Here is a 22,042-nt window from a genome sequence, read left to right as displayed (position 1 = left end):
AGGCATTGCTCTCTGGCTCAGAATCTACTACCCAAATTAAAATGCATTTAGAAGATAATAGAATTTTAGGCTTCTTACCAGATAGTCAGTCTATACCCTCTGCAGACCAGGAAACAGCATGTGACACGCTCCACATACCCTGATAGGGAGGAGCCACGCTCAGACCCCAGCACACTGAGCCCTTGCCTGCATGGTCTGGTGTAAGATCTGCTCCGAATTACGTTCCTTGCTTAAGAATATCTCCTCTAGCTGGCTTACACGAGAGACTGCTTTTTGGAGGTTAAGGTGTTGTCTATCTAAGACGTTCATTTAAAATATAAACATTTCCAAACAGGAGAGAAAAGTAACATTTTACAGTGAGTTGCATTTTTACAGGGAACAGCTAGGCAGCTTCCTGGCCAGGCCCTGAGGGTTAGTGGTTGGGAGCGTGGTTCTTTGAGGAAGCTGGGTTGAAGCAGAGGGTCAGGCCAGAGGCAGTGGGAGTAGCCTGGCACGGACTGTCCAGGGTCGCAGGCGAGGAGAACTGGGCATCTTAGGAACAAAAAATGAGAACACTGTGCATGGGGCTTGGCTGCTGGGGATGCAAATTGTGGGGTCCTCCTGTGCGGAGACGAACACAGGAAGGACAGCGGGCTCTGAACTGGAAGTCAACTTCTCTTTCACAGTTTTCTAAGGCCAACCTGAGAAGTGGCCTTGCCTTCCCCAATATCCAGGTACTTAGAGTGATCTGAGTGATTTTCATCCTAACAAGTGAACTTCTCCATCTTCCGGTGCAGGTCTCAGAATAAAGAGTAGAGAGTGGGGTCCTGGGACAGAGGGCAGTTAATTCCAGCTGTCACACTGTCACTACTTCAAACTGCCTGTCATCACCTCTTGCCTGGACCAGTGTGCAGTACTGTTTTTCTTCATTCCCCCTTCCCGATTCTTCTCCACAGCCAAAACCACCCTGATGATGTCACTGGCCTGCTAAAAAATAGTAGATGTTTATATTTGGTCAACCTAATAATTTCTTACCTGTGCTAGACGGACTTATCGTTACCAACTATTGAGCCCTCTTTCCTGGGAGAGGATTATGGATCCCTGTCCATTGCAATGTGCCTTTTAGCGCCTCCTGTGTCGACTGGGTGTACTCTGCCTTACTGATGTCAGGCTTGGCCATATGACTTGCTTTGGACAATGGACTATGAGCATACATGACATATGTCTTTTCTCTGCACCTTACACTCCAGGCAATCTAGAAGCATCTCCATTCTCCAGCCTCAGTGCTCTGTTTTATCCTAGCTCGAACTGCCTGTCCTCAATCTTCAGCAAACTTCATTTTCCAGATTCTTCCAGTTCCCTCAAAATTCATCTCACATGTGGAATCTTTATGAATGTCTTGGTTGAAAATGATTTTTCCTTTCTCAGAATTCCATGTTTATGCTACTCGATTCATTAATAATAACAAGTCCTGTTTATTCAGCACGTACTACATACTAGATGCTGGTTTTACCAACTGTGTTAGTATGTATATACTAAGATGGGATAAAATGAAAAAGATTTATTGTGGGTGAAAAACTCGTGAAAGGGAGGGAACGGCAGAAAGCACAGGAGCCTTCATACCGCAGTGATGGTCTGACACCTGCGAAAGGAGAGCGGGAGGAAGGAGGATTGGGTAGGAAGAGTCTCAAGCTCAGTACAATTCCAAGGAATGTTCTGCCAAGCCAATGGGAGTCTTCAAGCCAAAGTCATCTTTTTTGGGGTCCCTTATCTCCTAGAAATGGCCTGCATCGGTCCCCCTACCATGCTTGGTCATTGGCTGGGAGCAGCCCTGTGGGAATATATGAGGGTGGATCCAAGAAGACAGAGCTGAGGTTGTTAATCGAATCTGTTCCTGTAGCATGAAATCTGAGTAGTTCTTTCTCATGGCCACCACATCTACATTAGTTGTTAAATTTTCACAAAAATCCTATGAGGTTAGGGCCATTACCATTCCTGCTTTAAAGTAAGGACACTAAGGCCTAGGGAGGTTAAGTGACTTTGTTACGATCACTCAGCCAGTGATGGGACAGAGGCTGGGCTCCTCCTCTAAACTATCGTGTCACTTTAACTCCCGACATTCACTAAGCCTGTGACTGAGGAAAGGCACCTTGGTGTTGCCCATGAGAAGGTGAAAATCTGAGATGGCAATGATCAATGCCACTGTTTTTATTGACCCGGAAAAGCATGGTCCTCTTTTAGTTTTCACGACACACAAGCTCTTCCCCCATCTGTGGGTCAAGAAATAGGGCTATAGGTTTTTCCCCCCCAGATGATTACTTTTTACTGTTCTGATAAAATAGTCAGAAATGTTTTATGACTAAAACAGGTCATTAGAAGTGCTTCCTAAAGCCCCAAGGAAACAGGGCTCTCCTATGCTTTTCCTGTGATCCTGGAGCCTCATTCCAGCTCTATTTCCTGCTGCGTCTAATAGATGACGTGCTGCTACATTTTGCCTGTTCTTTTTGGTCTTACGAATCCATCCCTTTTACTCCTAAGGGATTAATCTTTTTCTTTCTTGTTTTGTGACCATATTTCCCATTAGCAAGAAGCTGTGAGTGGTCTTGCCGAGAGAGGCAAATAAGAACAGGCAGAGATAGATAGCTGGTATTCTGACAGGAGGCAAATGATCCCCCCTCACCCCCAAGACAAATAAAGAAAACAGAAGGGCTTTCAGGGTTCGGATATGTGAACCATCGCCTCTTATTTCCCTATAAGCCAAGAACGTTTCTCTTCCCTTTCTCTGTGGGCCCACTTTAAAAGAACCAAGTGGGTTTATGTAGAATGCTGGTGTGTGGTGAGATCAAAAGCTACCTGCAAGAGTCTTCTGCAAGGAAAAACTAGAAGACACAAAATAAGCAACCATATAACCAACCTTCCAACCCTCCATGGCTTTTCCCACTGACCACTGTTCCCCTGACCACAGGGTGTGGGATTTCACTTTTTAGCTCAAGGTCAAGACCTGCTCTGGACATTACCGTGGGGCTAGATTCAACTATACTATAAGAACTTTTAACTGGTGCAATAAACAAACCTAGTTAAAGAGCCTGTAATTAAAAGACATATTTTTCCCCTACTTTCACTTTAAGATTAAATCATTGGGAAAGGCTTTTTGTTTTGTTTGTTGTTTATGTTTTTCCCTTAGGAAGACAACTATCAGGCACCGTGACATTGCTGGTCATTCTCGTTTTATAAAGAGACCGCGGAATCTCTTGAGTTACCCAGCATAGTCTTTTTTCAGAAATTAGGATCTTCAGTCATAATACATTAATGAACATTGCAATTTGCATTCAAAAATAAGACTTGTCCACTTGCCAGAGCTGGCCCTGGACAAGTCTGTCCTTGGTGGGAGCGGTGCGACAGGCTCCTTGCTTCCTTGCCAGCCTTTCCTGATGCCCAATAGCTGTTCCTTCTGACTCTGGGCTACAGGCGGGAGAGCAAGACAGGTAGAGGGGAAGGAACATAGCTGCCTACCTGCCTGTGAGCCGGCTCCTGCTCTCAGAGCCGCACAGGCATTCTTCGAGGACTCCCAACCTGCTCGGCCTCTTGGGCAGTTTCAGACAACAGTTCTCCTCCCCTTCTGTCCTTTGTCCGACCACCCCTCACCCTCTGAATGCCTGGTGCTCTGTTTTACACACATGCTCTAGGTCCAGATCCCTTGTCCTCTAGCAGAAGCGCTTTTCGGCATGTCCGTGGGATCCCATATCAAAGGGCCTAGGCTGGCCTTCCTTCCACAGAGTCTCCGCCTGGCCCTGGGCGTCACATACCTCGACCTGCGGTCAGAAGGAACCAAGTTACTGTCTAGCTCCCTTTGCTCCCACAGGACTCCGGAGGTCTTGGGTATGTGTCACAAGAACTTCCCAAACTCAGGCACAAAAGCAGGTTCTCTGAGTGGTCCCATTTGGAACCCCTCTCACTAGACTCAAAGTAAGAAGGCAGGTCCCCACACTCCCCCTCCCCGTGGGGTGGAGGGGAGAACTCACAGTACGGCTTTCTCTATAGAAAGCTTTCTTCTAAATTTCCCCTTTAATTTCCTGTTCAGGGAATCTTTTATCCCTGAAGTTGGTCAGAAGCCCAAAGTCCTGTAACTGGTTCTAAGGAATTTCCTTCGAAATTCACATGTTGATTGTAGACACTTTCATACACCACACAGGGCATTTTCACACACAGCACAGGGCACTTTCATACACCGCACAGAGCATTTCCATACCCAGCACCAGGGCATTTTCATACACCACACAGAGCATTTCCATACTCAGCACCAGGGCATTTTCATACATAGCACAGGGCATTTTCATACCCCACACAGGCCATTTTCACACACTGCCAATTGAAAGTGTCACCTTGACTCAGTAGTGTTCTCAGTTAGTAGGTTGTTCGTCTTGTTTTTACTTTTTAGCAAAACCCCTTTTGCAAACTAAGTATTTCAATGTTTCAAACAAATGAAAAATAAATAAATGGGGATAAAGCTAGAGTGGGGTCCCAGAGACCACCCATCTGGCTCTCTTTGTAGCCCCATAGGCACCGATGAAGGATCCTGGGGCTCTGAGAAATGCACTTAGAAAAATCTCTACTTTAAAACAAAAAGCAACTTTTAAAAGGAGAGCTCAGCGTGGAGGGCTGATGTCAGGGAAGGCTGTGTGGCACCCATGTACTCAGACGTTACACCCTATGGGCTGCCACGTCCTCTATGTGAGAACTAGTGGCTGTTAGTGGCCAAGGTCCCGATCCCTGCTCACTTCTGACACAATCAGCTTCTAAACGCCACCTCTCTGTGAGGCCTCAATGTGCCTTGGAATTTGGTTTATTTATTTCTCTGAAAGCCAAGCTTCTGAAACAGATCCCTGTGAAGAAGCCCATAAAGGCAAAGGCCTCTTTTCCTTAAAAACAAGAAAACAAAAGCAAACAGCTCTGAGAACTCCATTCTTTGGATTATGATGTTTATGGCACTTGAATGCCATCCCTTACATCCTTAGACCACGTGAGCCATGGAGACTATAACAGACTAATTATGCTCTGGCCTTTTGAACCTTGACTGCTGGCCACTGTGTTACTGTTTCAAGTTTTAAAATGGGAGACAAAATGCCCCTTTAGCCTTTCTACGTTGATTTTTGCCTATAAATGCACTAACACTGTGACAGTGACATCATCTGGCCAATATAGGGGAAGGGATGCTACTGGTTGACTGTCCCGCCCCCCAGCCTCGGGGTGTTTAAACGTCTCATACATATTCAGGTGTCCTGGTCAGGCTCGTGGAGGAACTGGCAGGATGACTCTTCTCCTTTTTGGGTGAGTAGAAAGAAAAAGATTCAGAAGTAACACTAGGAAAAGAAAATACAGTTGACCCCTGGAAAATGCGGGCATTAGGGATGCCAACTCCCCATGCAGTAAAAAATCTGCATACAACTTTTGACTCCTCCAAACTTAACTATTAAGAGCCCACTGTTGGCTGGAAAGCTTTACCGCTAACATAAATGTGAGCCCGGCGGCCCACACTCGGGCAGGATTAGAGTCCGAGAGTCCTGGACCCACACAAATTTTGGACTGGCTATTTTGTATTGCCCCAACTTTATCCCTGGGAAGAACTGAGCCCATAGTTGTGCGGGAGACCAGGAGGACTGCCGGGGACTCTGGGGCGCTTGCTTACAGCTGAGGATCTTGGATTGCCGAGCGGTCTGAAGACAGCTGAGATTCCAAGAAACCTCCTGCAGGAAGGACAAGGGTCCACGTGACTGTGGGGAAAGCTCCAGGAGGGACCTGCTCTGATTAACCTCCTTCAGGCATCTGAAATGGCAAGGACCCTCTATTCTAATGGGAGGAAACAGTTTAAGATAATGACTTTAGAAAGTAACCATTTTTAGTTAAAATTTATTTTAAAAGCACATTGGACTGAAGGCTTGATATCTAATGATTAACATCTGCTGATTAATATCCCAAAGCCAGCAAGGGAGGAATCAAATCTGTATCAACAAGGATGCCGGCCCCCCCTCCTCCATGGACAGCCCGGGACCAAGCTGGCCCTTTTTTCTCTTTCGATATTAGAAGTTCACATACGCAACATGGACTATCTCCCATAGTGAGTGACTGTTTACATGTTCTGTCTTGACTGCCAGTGCATGCTCTTAAAGGCAGAGAGAGGGAGAACACCTGTTACATATTTATATCCCACACAAGGGCTCCTAGCTTGGTGCTGGGCACAGGACAGGTCCTCAGAAACTCTTGGTTTGTTGATTAGTAATAGGCAAGTCACAGTGACTGTCACATGCATTCAAGAGCCCGACGGCTAAGCCTTGGTCTGCTTCTGCTCACTGACAATATTGACCACAGAAGCAAATCGGTGCACAGTGTACTCGGACATTTGGAAAGTGGTTGTCAGTTTTATTGCATTCCTGGCAAAGAAGTATAATCTGTTCAAAATGCTTAAATCTAGCTTGTCTATTAAATGACTGGTGTTCTCTTCCTTGTTTTTACTTCTGTGCCTACAGTAGTCTCACTGTGATATAACATAAAAGTTAACACAGACACTGGACCATTCACAGCCCAGCTCTGCCATTTATAGGTTGTGACACTGAGAAATTATTTAAAGTCTAAGTCTCTCTCTCCTCTTGTCTTCGGACAGCATCTGTACAAGTATTGCAGGATGATTTGTTCTCTGGGAAGTTCAGTCTCACCTCTACATTGTTTGGAGACTAACCACTGGTGTGATGGAAAAGACATCTATAGATATACCTAGATCGAGGCTGAAAGATAGGTAGAGGCGAGATAATTTTACCCACGCTCTGAAAAAGTTAGATTACGCTAAAGGAAAGACACACCCACAATCCAAACCAGATGGGTTTAGGTGAACAGTTTGGGATTTATACTCGGGATAGAAGATTAATATTTGTAAGAACGGGAGAAGCACAGAAAATGTTGGGGCAAGGAGGGGACCTGGGAGGAAGAAGAGCAGGACGGTCGGAGAGGAGCCAAGGGCCTGGCAGGCGGCGCAGACCAGAAGGAACTGCGAAGAAAGAAGTTACTAGAAAGTGATCATTTTGTTTGTCAGGGGTAGGTCGGCATCTCTCGCTCTGAATGTCAACCTGGTGTCTTTGATAAAAGTCAAATTGGCTTTTCTGTGAAAGTTCTTCCCTTTGGAAATGCTTATCAGAAAATCGGCCTCACTTCCCTTTTCTCTAAAATGGTACTAATCCTGGGGTTAGAGTGAGCGCCGGTGGAGCTAATGCTTACGAAACGCTGGCATGTGGTAAGCAATTCTTAAAAATTATTTTAATACATCATGAATTGATTTAATTGTAGCTTCATAACTGTTTATGATTTTGTGATTACTAGTGATGAGAACCGCTTTGGCATTGAAAGATAGTGAAATGTCTGAGTTCAGGCTTTGGAGTCAGACAACGCTGGGCTTAAATCCTAACGCTGCCCCTTTCTGCGTGAATTCAGGCCAGTGACCTCTCTTCTTATCTGTAAGCGGGGATTACACCTGTGTCACAGTGACGTGTGAAGGCGAGGAAAGCTAATAAGACAGCATCCAGGGTTCTCAAAGGAAAAAATGACATGCGCGCATGGGGTAATTTGAGAGGAGTTTGAGAAAGGGACAGTTTACAAAATCACGGGTAGGCTACAGGAGAAGCAGGAAGCGGGGGCACTGTACCCGTAGGCTCCAAGAGAGGGCAGGGGGGCACCGTATCCGTAGGCTCCAATAGAGGGCAGGGGGCACTGTACCCGTAGGCTCCAATAGAGGGCAGGGGGCACTGTACCCATAGGCTTCAATAGAGGGCAGGGGGGCACCGTATCCGTAGGCTCCAACAGAGGGCACGGGGGCACCGTGTCTGTAGGCTCCAATAGAGGGCAGGGGGCACTGTATCCGTAGGCTTCAATAGAGGGCAGGGGGCACTGTATCCGTAGGCTCCAATAGAGGGCAGGGGGCACTGTATCCGTAGGCTCCAATAGAGGGCAGGGGGCACTGTATCCGTAGGCTCCAATAGAGGGCAGGGGGCACTGTACCCGTAGGCTCCAATAGAGGGCAGGGGGGCACTGTATCCGTAGGCTCCAATAGAGGGCAGGGGGCACTGTACCCGTAGGCTCCAATAGAGGGCAGGGGGGCACCATATCCGTAGGCTCCAATAGAGGGCAGGGGGGCACTGTATCGTAGGCTCCAGTAGAGGGCAGGGGGGCACTGTATCGTAGGCTCCAGTAGAGGGCAGGGGGGCACTGTATCCGTAGGCTCCAATAGAGGGCAGGGGGGCACTGTATCCGTAGGCTCCGATAGAGGGCAGGGGGCACTGTACCCGTAGGCTCCAATAGAGGGCAGGGGGGCACCATATCCGTAGGCTCCAATAGAGGGCAGGGGGGCACTGTATCCGTAGGCTCCAATAGAGGGCAGGGGGGCACTGTATCCGTAGGCTCCGATAGAGGGCAGGGGGCACTGTATCCGTAGGCTCCAATAGAGGGCAGGGGGGCACCGTATCGGTAGGCTCCAATAGAGGGCAGGGGGGCACCATATCCGTAGGCTCCAATAGAGGGCAGGGGGGCACTGTATCGTAGGCTCCAATAGAGGGCAGGGGGGCACTGTATCGTAGGCTCCAGTAGAGGGCAGGGGGGCACTGTATCCGTAGGCTCCAATAGAGGGCAGGGGGGCACCGTATCCGTAGGCTCCAATAGAGGGCAGGGGGGCACTGTATCCGTAGGCTCCGATAGAGGGCAGGGGGCACTGTACCCGTAGGCTCCAATAGAGGGCAGGGGGGCACCGTATCCGTAGGCTCCGATAGAGGGCAGGGGGGCACTGTATCCGTAGGCTCCAATAGAGGGCAGGGGGGCACCGTATCGGTAGGCTCCAATAGAGGGCAGCGCTCCCTCCCCGCCCATCCCTCTAACGCTGGGAGAGAGCAGCGCAGGGGTGAGGAATGGCACCTGGGAGGGCAGCTTTACAGGGTAAGGGAGCACAGGAGGGCCACCTGCGCGCCACACGACCAGCGCCCCTGGGCACAGAGCAGAGGCGGGCAGGGCGCGGAGGGGTGCGGAGAGGCACGGGGAGTAGCCAGCACAGAAATGGAGCAAACGCCCGGCACGGGAGCACTTAACAGGAGACTGGGTCTACCAAACAGGATATGACATAGCGCATTTATGACGTTTAATCTATAGCTTTTCTTCTGTACCCCAAGAAATCAGAAAAGGATCTGGTTTTACGTGCCTGGTGAAATCAATGTGATTAAAAATCTTGGTTCTTGCCATTCGCCAGTGTTTATTAGAGCCCTTTCACAGGCACCCCGTTCTCAGAAAGCAGGAGCGGTGTTTCCAGAGCCCCTGACGAGCTGTCTCTTTCATGACAAGAGTATAAATATGCTGCCTGATGACGAACCTCACTGGCTGTGATAAAGTGCCCTGGCTGGCTCGCTTTCCATCCAGGCTGCCTGAGCCCGGGTACCATCCCTCTTTGAAACTCAAGCACGAAAACGGTCTTCCACACACTGATGTACCCCAAGACTTAGTCTCTCACCCTTCTCTGTCCAATCTCAGTTCCTAAGTGATCTCATCTACTCTCACGGATTTAAGTTCCATTTATAAGCCCAGACTCCACCCTGAACGTGACATTAATATATTTTACTGTTTACTTATCCTCATTTGGACGTTAAAAGGCATCTAAAACTTAATTTTTCTCGAACTATGCTCTTGATTCTCTATCTCTACCTGCCTGCCCCTCCCCGCCTCAAGACCATGCTCCTACCCGTCATTCCATCTCACCTAATGGACCTTTATCTTTCCAGATGCTTGGGTTTAAACCTCACATTTTCCCTTCACGCCTATCTTCCTCTCGTAGCTCACATGCTGTCCATCAGCCGATCCTGCCAGCTGTCTTCAGAACACATTCACGCTTCTAACCACCTCTGCACCTATGGCCCTGATCGGATCCACCATCATCTCTTCGCTTGAATAATTGGAATTAGTGGCCCTTAATTGGTTTTCCTACTTCCATGGGTTTCTCCTCTCCCACGTCACCGTCATTTTCTCCACATGGACGATACCTGGAAATATAAGTCATATCATACTAGTTCTCTGCTCAAGGCCCTAAATTGCTTCTCAACTCACTCCAAGTAAAAGTCAAAGTCTTGTGATGTGCTGTGGAGCACCTACTGATCTGTATCATCACTCCCACTCTCAACTACCCTACCTGATCTCTTACTATTTTTCTACCCCTTAATTGCTCTGTGTAAGCCACATGGGGCTTCCTTGCTGTTCCATGTATATGCTAAGTATTGCCCCATCACAGGCAGGTTGCTTGCATTTGCTGTCCCTCCTCCTGGTACTCTTGTCTCTCTCCTAAGGTATCCTGACTAGTCCTACATTTCCATCAGGTTCTGCTCAGATTTCCTGCTCTATGAGGCCTTCCTGACCCTGCATATGAGAGAACACACTCACCTCACTGTCTATTCCACTCTCCTGCTTAATTTCCTCCACAGTATCATCATAATCTTATGCTCATTTATATTTTCACTCTTTTGAGCTTCATCTCCTTCCTCTAGAATATCAGCTCCTGAGGTCAGGGGCTATGTCTGTTACATTCACTGCTATATTCCCACAGCCTGGACAATGACTGAATCAGCTCTTCATTTTGAGTTGTTAACATAGTTAACAGTTGATGGTCCACCCACATAAAAGTCCTGAAAGGATCTTTCTAAGATAAAATATACATTATCTGGGGCCTGGACTAGACTCGTAAATACTTACTTTAGGTTCTATTGCTAATAAAGGTGCTAATAAATAATGTGATTTCAAGTTGGTTTTGGTATTAAAGGAAATACATGTTCATACCTAAATAACTTTTTCACATGTCAGTTTTAGGAGACAAATGTTAAGACCACAAAGATTTCAATGAAATGAAGTCATGTTTGTGTCCCAGTCCTGGAGGCTCCCAGTTCTGTTTCCTGCTTCTTTCCTAGCTTCTGGTGGTTGCCAGCAATTCTTGGAGGTCCTTGGCTTGTAGCTGCACCACTCCTGGTTTCTGCCATAGTTGTCACAGGAGTTTCTTCCCCGTGTGTGTTGCTGTGTCTCTCTCCTATAAGGACACTAGTCAATGGATTTTCTAATTTCTTCTCCTGCAGAAAGGCGTGCTCTCCGCAAGCTGGAGGCCCTCATTTTTCTAGGCTGGAATCTAATCTTTGTTTCATGACTCCATATGGCATCGTCTTCAACACCTTTGGTCTGAGTCATTGCTTGTGTTTGAACACCAGCCAGGGCTTTTCTTTTTCCTTATTTGAATGTGCCAGAGCTCCACGCAGCACTCAAAGCACAATGCACCCCTTTGACACAAAGGGGTTGTAAAAATAATTTGCTAATGATTCTCAGAATATTCATGGCTTTTAGGTCACACCAGCCTTCTGGGACATTGTTCTTTCCTTTTGAGATTGCTCATTTGGTAAAGCTCAAGTCTAGAGCTGCTGCCAGCTGTCCTTACCACTTCTGGGGAGAAGCCTCCTGAGCATGGAGCGAACACAAAGAAAGAGGAAGGAGGGGAGGAAGGAGAGGGAGGTGGTCGGAGGGCAGGAGAAGGGGGGATCTCATAGGCTGAGTCCAACTGAGGCCCTGGATCCAGCCACTTCGCAACTTCGTTATTACAAAAGCCAAACAAACAAACAAACAACCCCGTTCATTTGAGATAGATTGAGGTAAGAAGTCTGTTCTTGGCCTACACTGTCCAGACAGATACAGTATGGAACTCCTTGCGTCCATTTCTAGTCTGCCAGAGGCGAGGAGGTGCCTTGGGGCCTGCTCTGGGTCAGGCTGTGCTGGCTACATGGTGTGTTTATGCCATTTAGGCCTTGCAACAACTCTATCAATGAGCTATTGCTAACCCGTAAGTACGAAACTCAAGACGTCTGGACAGTATACTCCTTTAACTTGTAAGGATAAATGTTCAAGTGAAATGAATATACATGCGTGCATATGTCTGTGTGTGTACAGACACATTTACATCTCTATATATCTGGGTATATGCATGTGCATGTTTGTTTGGGTGAAACAAACGAAACTGACCCGTTTGTGGTGAAGAGACCTCAGCTCTCTATTTAGAATCAGTGTGAGAGTTTCCAAGGCTTTGCACCAGGAAAGTCAACTCCCCGGTGAACCCTTGAATTGCACTTGTACATACTGGGAAATGCATTTTGATTGCATCACAGACAAGTAGTGTGAAAAAGGGACAACTTAGATGCTCTAGGTCACTGGAAATCAGGAGGAAGGAATGCTGCTGTCGGAGAGTAGGAGCAGAGCCTCCATCTCTGTGTTTAGTGCCCGGGGTGAGGTTTTTGGGGGAATGTATGTGGCTTTTAAAGGGACCATCTTCATTCCATTTAATGCTGCAGGGGTTTCTCTGAGATGGTCCTAACTGCTTTATGTCAAAATTAAGTGGAGTGACCCTACTGTGGGAAATAATACAGTAGGTGTCTATCCATTCTCAGTTTCTTACCTTTGCTGTGATAACCTAACTAGGTCACCACCATCCTCACACACACATCATGAGCCTTGAATCTTTTAGTGACTCAACATTAGCTACAGGATAAAACTCCAACCCATGAGAATACATTCTACCAAAGACCCCGAGCTCATGTTTGCCTGCCTGGCAGCCTCACTTCCTCACCTTACATTCCAGCTAAACCACCCACTTGTACAAACACACCCTGCTAAGCAGTGGCTGCAAACATCTCATTCATTTTCTTAATCTCCTGCAGGTATCTCCTTAACCCCAAGTTAATCACCTTGTTTTCTGTGCTCCTCACATTTGTTTTGTAACACATACAATTTTTTTTGGATGTCTGAGATAGGTAACAGTTCCATCTGGGACCTGTATGTATGGGGGATAACTATGGGGTGATTTTGCCTCGGGAAATACTCAACTATAGTGAATACAGCCATAGGTTTTGAGGTCAAATTAATTGAGTTTAAATTCTAATTTTACTTCTTATTTCCTGACCTTGGATGCTTATCTCCCCTGGGCTAAGTTTTCTCCTCTAGAAAATGACGGTAGGAATATTAGCACCACATAAGATTACTGTGAAAATTAATTGTATTATTTTGTCTATTATCTTGGGGAAGCGGATGCTTGTTGCAGGAATTGGCCAAAGTTATGCCTAGAGCATAAGTAGGCTGTGTTTTCAAGGTACTGGATAGCATCAGCTCTGTTTCCTCTCTTGCTTGTGCACAGCAGCTGCCCCCACAGCTGACTGTGGAAACGAACACCATCCGTGCCAATCACCTAAGAAGACACCTATGTCTTACTGTTTCCAGAATTCTCTGAAGCTTCCAGTCAGATTGTTAGTGTACGGTACTGTGATATGAGGGCAAAAACAACCCTAAATTTCATGATATTCTTTGCTCCTTAAAACTTTTGCCTCTTTAAGTCTTTGTTGAGTAGGTCTAGCTGCTTTTGACCCTGTTCCTAGAATCTGCTTTGGCATGAATGAATGAATCATAGTTCTGGCAGGCTCCCGTGTTCCTCCTGTAATTTAAGGATCTCAGACATCAGCTGCCAGCTCCTACTGTACTTCTCAAAAGAAGACACATCAAGGGGCAACCACATAGTGGGAGCTCCAGAGGCAGGGGTGTATCTTCCTAGATGCTCGTTTAAACCAGCCACACTGTTGTGGTTTCCTAACTAGTTTTGTTACCAGAGAATGTGATTTCATGTCCTGGGTCAGTGCAGAGTGCAGACCCCTGTGGAGAGATCTGTGGCCAATCTCCATGCTGGTGAAGCCTGGTTAACTGGGGTACACCAAGTGGGAACCATAGGTCAGTGTGTGTCTCCTAACTTGCTCGTTTTACAAAACCAAATGCCATTTATTTGATTAGATATCCCAAAGGACACTTTCATTAATCTGAGGCATTATGTCTTTCCTCCAAAATGAAAGATACATCTAAGTGCTCTGGGTTTTTCTTCAGTGTCAGAAGGAGGAAATTTTTAGTAAGACAATTCCCCTTGGATTCCTTCTTCTACCTTCCTCTGAGGGCAGTGTTAAAGGTGAACCAACGGCACGCTGGATTGAGCAAGGCACCAGATTACACGTTAACAAAGCAAATGTGAACTTTGACCTTTAACATTTGACTAGTGGTCACAGTTTCATCTAATCTATTAGCATCTATGAAAAGAGTTTTTAGGCATTCACTTTTAGAGAACATAGCTTGCTCATTTTAGTGGAACAAGATGGACAGCCAAGGTCAGTGAAGCATGGCAAATATGTTTTCCAGCCCATCATGGAGGCGGGGTGGGGGATGACTGTTTTTTTTTGTTTATTTTGTTTTGTTTTCATAGCATTTAACAAATAGCCTCTGAGTGTAACTTTAAATCAAACCCCCAGATGATAAACTATTGGCAGAAGAACTATTTCTTTTTAGCAGGTTTTTTTTTTTTCCTTAACATATTTTTTTTTTCACTTTCTGAAATAAAAATTTCATTTTGCTAATGCTGTGAGGTATGGGGCTGGCCTTACCCATAGAAACAACTTCTTAAGGCTTAAGTGAGGTTTTTTGACTCACCTCTTTCGGTGGAGGTAGACCTTTCCCAAACTTGAAAAGAAATCAAAATTCAGATCCGGAAGTCTCAGAGCCACCCCATGGAATCCTCACTGGCTTTTCTAAGGCAGGAGAAATATATCATGTGCCCCATCTAGAGGTATGACTTGGGATTGTCCATAAAGTTGATCTAACCTGAACTGGGAGCAGAAGGGATTTACTGAATTTCAAATTTAAACCAAACACTGTGCTAAAGGGAGTGGAGATAAGAGACAATTAAAAGATAAAGTTCCTTTTCTTAAAGAATTTATGATATATGGGAAAGAAGAAAAACTACATAACAATCATAGCAGAAGTCTAATAAATAGTTTCCCAAAGATTCTGAGAAGATGGTAGACTCAGTACAGGTGCTTGACCTCTTTCTCCCCCCAAGGTCCCCAATGGTTTGTACAAATATGGGGCAAGAGGAGGGAAGGAAATGTTAGCCAACTGTAGAGTCAGGAGGGGGAGTGGTCCCACCTGCAAATCAAGTGCTCCTGGAGACAGCGTGGGGCAGCCAAGTGATTTTCTTGTAAGACCCTGGGACAAGGGAGCTGAAAAATCCTGGACCTGAGAAGAGACTAGCACCTTTGGAGGACCCTGCGGCAAAATCCAATAATACTGTAGATGCTTGAGGAAGTCAGCCAGTTGCCCAGGCCTGTCACCTCCCAGCCCACAGTTGTCCAGAAGAGGCCTGACTTGATAAGCCAAACTCTTCTCCTCAGATGTTATCTTTGTCTCAAATCTTGGAGAAGCCTAGGAATCTGGTGGCTTCTCTTCCCACCCACTAATTCCAGGATCACAGTCAGCTGACCTGTTGTCACCAGCTTCCTGGGATAGTAAAGTGTATTTTCTTTTTCTTTCTGCCAACTTATAATTGCCAAGGAAATGGATCTGCCAGTTTTAAGGAATCTCCCTAATAATATGCTGACCAGCTTATGGGTCTGTGAGCGTGGTGGTAACACTGAAGAGGTTACGTAGAATACTGCACTTTTTAAAAAGAGGAATGTACAAGTATATTGTAGCCAAATGCAGTAAAAGACTGAAATAAAGTATACTGATGTTTATGAGACTATGCTGGAAGCTTCTGAGGACACACTCTTTGTATGGGATGCATCTTTCTGTATGGTATTTGAGATGGGTGGTCTGGACCTCTCGGATCTTGTCCTGGCCAATCTTCTTTGCTGCCATCTCTGCTTCAAACTCTTGGCATTCTCACCCCTCTCTGCTTCCCAGGCCTGCTGCTGGCAGAAGATTTGCATCTGAAGTTGTCTCCTATACTCTTGGGCTAAATCTCAGCATCTTGCAAAATTCTCCTACTCAGTGTTAAGTTCTTTAGGACGTAAGTTATCTACGTGATCCTGTCCCATAGCCCATCCTTCCTGTACTTTCGATTATCTTTACAAGCGTTCATGAATTTGAGTCTTTTCTTGTACGTCGGATCTCACTCACACACAAGTTGTTTCCTCGCTTCCTTTTCAAGTCCCAGCCCCCTGTCCTTCTTAGCTAACTTCTATTCCTTCTGTTTTGCTCACTCTGTCCAATTCTTTCCCCAAGCTTTCTCTTCCTCACATTTCTGTGCCACATATTCATAAACTATCTTTTGTTTTCTTCCCACATCTTCTCTTTTTCCTCTTCATTATAAAATGAGCCTCTTAGAACCATTGAAGGGCCCTCAACATGAGCTTGATGTCCAAGTCCTGCTCTGTTCTGTATTCTAGCTAAGTATGTTCTACCTTCTCTACATAAAATGAAAAATTCAACATACTAGGAATAGAATAGAATATCATCAAACTGGTAAAAGTTTATCTCCAAAAATCCTGTAGTTAACATACTCAGTAGTGAACGGCTCGATGCTTTTTACCGAAGATTGAGAAAAAGGCAAGCCACTGACTGGTAGAGTAAGGTAAGAAAATAAAATGGAAGCCATCTGAATTGGAAAGAAAGAAACTGTTTGCAGACATGACCATGTACACAGAAAATCCTAAGGAATCTACAAAAGCTACCAGACCTAAGTTTTTAATTTTTTAAAGCAATATTACAGGTTACAAAGTCAGTAAGCAAAAATTTGTTTTAGTTCTACATACTAGCAATAAAGTATATTGAAGTAGAATTTAAAAAATACCATTCACCAACTCACTATAGCATCAAAAAATGAGAGATACTAGGGGACAAAGTTAACAAAAAGTTTAATGCACATGGACAACAAAAGCTATAAAATACTGAAAAAAATTAAAGAAAACTGAAATAAATGTGCAGAAATATCATTGAATGAATCAGAAGACTGAATATTATTATGTCTTCATTTGTCCCCAAATTCATTTACTTCTCCATAAAGATTTCATAGAGAGAAAACAAAAGAAAAAAATGATAAATATGACTTCATAAAAATAAAAAACTTTGCTCTTCAAAAGAACTTATTAAGAAAATGAAAGGGCAAAGTTGGAAGGAAACTGGCAAAGCACGCCTGGTAAAGGCAGTCTACAATAGTAAGAAGATAAACTAAAAAACAAGCAAAAGATAGATGGGTGGCAGAGAAGACATATGAATACCAAATATGCAAATTAAAAAATGTTGAACATTAGTTGTTAGAATAGCTAAAATCGATGAGATTGACTATGTTAAGTATTTGCAAGGATATCGGATAATTGGAGGCATTCTTGTTGATTGGCAGCTGTTTTGTGTTTAAACACCTACCTACCATCCAACCTGACAACTTTCTAGGTGTTTGCCAAGGGAAGTGAAAACATGTGTCCGCACAAGGTCGTGTATGTGAATTTACATGGCAGCTTTAGTCACAGTAGCCCAATCCCAGGAACAATCCGAGTGTCCATGAAATGCTAATATGCAACAAAAAGGAGTGAACTATTGTTATACAAGAAACACAGATGGACCTTAACACCCTTACACCAAGGGACAGAATCCACACACGGTAAACAACATGTATGATTCCATGCACAGAGAACTCTAGAAAAGGAAAGCTATGGTGAAATACAGCAGATCAGTGGTTGCTAAGGCTTGGGGGTCCCAAGGGGTTGGAGTGGGAACAAGGGATATATGACAAGGGGCACAGAACATATTAGGGGAGTGGATATTTTTTTATCTTGGTTGTGGGTGTGATTCTTCAACAGTACATGGTTGTTGAAACTCATACAATGTTAGTGTTAAAATTGATTGATTTTACCTGTATGCATTTTTAAAAACATAACTGATTTAAAAATAGCTAAAAAGGAGGTCACTTAATAATATTTGTTGTTAGCTTACTATATGTGGAACTCGCTGCTACCTGTTGGAATTGTTGTCTAGCAATAATTGTGCCTGTAACAATCTGCTTGATACTTGCTATTAACTGATAAGTGTTTACAACATAGCAGGCACTGTTTTGAGTGATTTTTATAGTTTTTGCTAATTTAATCTTTCTAACAATACTGCGAAGGAAATATTTTCTCTCTGTTTGACAGAGGGGGAAGCTGATCACAAAAACATTAACAGCTTGTAAGTGGCAACTTCACATTTGAAAACAGGCGGTTTGACTTGGGACACCAGACTCTTTACCACTAGTGAACACGGAGGCAAACACAGGACGTGTTACCTGTCACTGTAACGCAGTGTGACGAGCCTCCAAATAAAGGGGCTATGCCAACAGCAACTTCTCGAAATTCAGGGAGGGGGGACTGGGCCTGGGAAGACTTCATTGGGAAAGGTGATTCTAGTTCTGAGACTCAAAGGTTACAAAATATTTGAATTACTGAGCAGCATCAGAAAATGAATTTCTGAACATGACCTGACATTAGACAAGACACTAAATTCATTCATACTATCGTTTCATTCCTGGGCTCCTTGGGACAGTCTCAGCAACAAAAGGTGAACACGCAACTCAGTCTCTTATAAACAAAGGTCATGCCAATTTGCTAACTGTAATAATGAGTGATTTTTAAATCAAAAGCAACTCTTACATGAAACTCTAACATCTGTTATTAGATTAGATATTAAAAGATATAGAGGGAATTTTTGAAAATTGAAGCCCAACCTTCCACGTTTGAAAGAAAAACTTGCTTCGAATGCAGTACTCAAACCTACCCACCAGATGGCAATGCTATCGTTGTTTAAAAAATTAACCATGGAACTTTCAAAAAAAGAAAAACAACTTACCCTTTCTATTTTGTTTTGTTTTTTGTGCTCTGTGTGTGCGAGTGCGCTTCCCTGTGGTGAATCCTGTTCGTTTGCTAAAATAACACATTCCACACAAGACTTTTTTAAGGTTGTAAAGCCTAGTAACACCCTAATGAAGAAGGACCTTAAATGCTAAACTAGACAGGGATCTTTGTTCTGCAGAAAAATGGAAAAAGAGTAGATGGATTGGAGTCAGGAGTGACACAGTCAGAACTGTACCTTAGTAAAGTAACTCTGCCGGGGAAAGGGTGAGTGGAAGGCCCTGGAAGGGCAGGTTAATGTCTGTTGGAAATGGCCTAGAGCAGAGGAACAGGAGCTTGATCTGAAGCATAGCAGTCAAACCATGGCTTCGATGAGAACATACCTGCACACACACAAGTGAGAGAACTGAGCAACTGATTTGATATTAGAAGTTCAAAAGGAGGAAGAGCGAAGATCACCGTCTTGTTTTAACCCTGGTTTGGGGGTTGCTAGTAGAAGTACATTTGGCGGAGGAACGGGATGGGACAAAGGGAGTCCTCCGGAGTTCTGCAGAGCCTCTACCTGCTGACTTAATCAGCAGGTGATAGGTGGGTCTGCTGTTTAGATGAAAAGCAAAATTTAAGAGATAGAAATGATGGATATTTGTGGCCATGGGAGTAGATGAGATCGTCGGAGAGAGACAGAGGCTGACTTCCTAGGAACATTCTGGATAATTTAGGAGCAACCCATGATAGGATTAAGTTAAGCGGTATTTTCAGGTGAGTGTGATGTTGACCTATGAACAGGATGAATGGAACAGGAGTCATAGATATTTTGAGAAGCTTGAGGAGATCATTTGAAAAGAAGCCATTGGACTTTAAGAAATGGTTGAACAGGCTGATGGAGGCAGAGGGTTATTGTGAGAAAGGAGTAGAGAGAATATAAACAACTGATAAGATCTCTTGAGAAGTTTGGAGGTAAAGAAATGGGAAGGGAGACATGGTTGACCAAGCGAACCAGGGAAACCTTGAGACCACAGAGAGCCCTCGGCATGCTTGTGTCTGCCAGAAGGAGACCTTGCAGATTATACTAAAGTTGTTTTCCTTTTCTTCTTAAGTGACATCTAGATAATCTAATGAAATTGCATAACTTTATTTTGCTAGATGTTTGTGGATGTAAGAAAAAACTGGAAATATCATTTGAAAGTGAATGCTGCAGCATGTTTTTCATTGTTTATTCTTTATTCAGTGTCTGCTGGGTCCCTCTCCCCTGCTGATGTCTGAAGCAAAGAACAAGAGTTAGTTATGCTCACCAAGTCCGTTCCCCACGTGCAGGACCTGCTACCAGTGCCAAGGGGCTGCTGTAGAGCCAGCCACGCACCTAGAATCTTAGAAAGCTCTGAATCCCACCGCTCGGTTATGTGAGCATGTTTTCTTGTTGAGGATTTTCATTCTTTCTTTTTTTTTCTCCTTAAAGAAAAGAAAAATCCTTTGCAACACTTTCTCCTGCTAGGGAACTGGGAGGAGTAGAGTTTGCTTTTGCCACTAGAACTCTGGTGTCATTTTTGCGCAAAGGAATCTGCAGAGGCTGCCAGTTGAATCTGTCTGAGGAAAAAATAACCTAACCTTCAGTTGCAAACAACCTAGTCTGCCATCAGATGCGATCAACATACTGGTTTCATTAAAAACTAATAACAAAACCGAATTTTCAAACACAGAGGCAATGGAAAGTGGAGTAGAGACAGGAAGAAGTGTGAGGGCGGATCCCCAGGAACTTTTATCTGTTGTTTACGGCACAGTTCGGCAGCTTGTTTATAAATCCCGAAACACCTCTATCTGCTTTTAGTTCTTGGAAACCCTGTCCCATTTCTGTCAATAGTGCCATCAAGTGAAAGGTGTAATCACCCTCGACCACCGGGCAGCCCACCCACGTGTTCCCCGGTTCCCAGGGCTGGGGAGGCTGGGGGCTGGGACATGCAAACACAGAGGAAGTGAAGAAACTGACTTTTCCTTAAATCTGTAACCATCGGGAATGCAGTTTAAACTCCGAGTTTCATAAACCGGAGTTTATTTTCAATGGGGAGGGCATGTCATTCACTTGCTCCTTTTTGTATTTTTGCACAACCGATCGATTAGGTGGGAAACACATTCTCCATCTATTATCCCGATCATTGCTTTGGAAAGAGTGGGAATCCAACTGCACAGGGGAAAACAGGTCCTCAGAATAGAGCTTTCTTCTTTCGATAAAGCCCCTGTTCCTTCGCCTAATATACCTTCAATGACCTCCCCCAAACCAGAGTCATCTTCGCTCTTCCTTCTTTTGAACTTCTAACCTCCAATCAGTTGCTCAGCTCTCTCACCCCTCTGTGCAGGTATGTCCGCATCTCAGCTATGGTTTGACTGCTATGCTTAAGGTTAAGTTCCTGTTCCTCTGCTCTAGGTCATTTCCCACAGACATTTATGCTGTCTTTCCACGGCCTTCCACTCAGCCTTTCTCTGTCGGAGTTATTTCACTAACATGCAGTTCTGATCGTGTCACTCCTGACTCCAATCCATCTACTCTTTCTCCATTTTCTGCAGAATAAAGATCAGTGCCTGCCCAGCTGGCTGTGGCTCGGCGGTTGAGCATCGACCTAGGATCCAGGAGGTGAGGTTTGATTCCCGGTCAGGGCACATGCCCCGGTTGTGGGCTCGATCCCCAGTAGGGGGTGTGCAGGAGGCAGCCGATCAATGACTCTCTCATCATTGATGTTTCTCTCTCTCCCCTTCTCCCTTCCTCTCTGAAATCAATAAAGATATATTTAAAAAAAAAAAAAAAAAGATCAGTGTCTAATTTAGCATTTAAGGTCCTTCTTAATTAGGGTGTTACCAGGCTTTATAACCTTAAAAATGTCTGTATGTTGTAGACACTTTAAACAAAAGATTTGGCTTCCTTCAAAAATATCCAATATCCACCAATGGTATTTCTTCTCTATAAAAATCTCTCAGCAATATCTTCAGAAACTCATGTCTGTAAGGGCACATTTGAAGATGTAAGGCTGATTCAACAAATGTCAGCAGCAATGCTTGAGCTGTTTCTGTTAGCACTTTTCATCAACAAATACAATTTAACCAACGATCCTTGATGAAAAGCATTACGTGGACCACAGGAAGCCCAGGGCACCGACTCTGTGGGGAGCACAAGGTCTCAGGCTTATGGTGCCACATTCCAAATTCAACTGCATCTTTCAATGTGTTGACTGGGCTTCTCATAACATGTCTGTGATGGAACTGGAGCATTTCAGGCATCCTCCTAACCACAGCCCTGGAGTGATTTATGATTTTAGTGAAGTGTTCTGAGTTTTGGTCAACAC

General features: G+C 44.7%; 1 pseudogene across 2 annotated transcripts in view; it reads left to right on the top strand.

Annotated features, from left to right (window-relative positions):
* LOC107545700 (small ribosomal subunit protein eS27-like pseudogene) overlaps nt 1-22,042 on the top strand; it is a 45,395-nt pseudogene that overhangs the window by 809 nt on the left and 22,544 nt on the right. The gene's annotated exons all lie outside the window — the stretch shown is intronic.

The sequence above is a fragment of the Miniopterus natalensis genome, chromosome 3, assembly GCF_054644295.1.
Source record: "Miniopterus natalensis isolate mMinNat1 chromosome 3, mMinNat1.hap1, whole genome shotgun sequence".
Taxonomy (NCBI): Eukaryota; Metazoa; Chordata; class Mammalia; order Chiroptera; family Miniopteridae; genus Miniopterus; species Miniopterus natalensis.
Note: the sequence above shows the minus strand (reverse complement) of the source record. Positions and strands in the feature narration are given on the sequence as shown.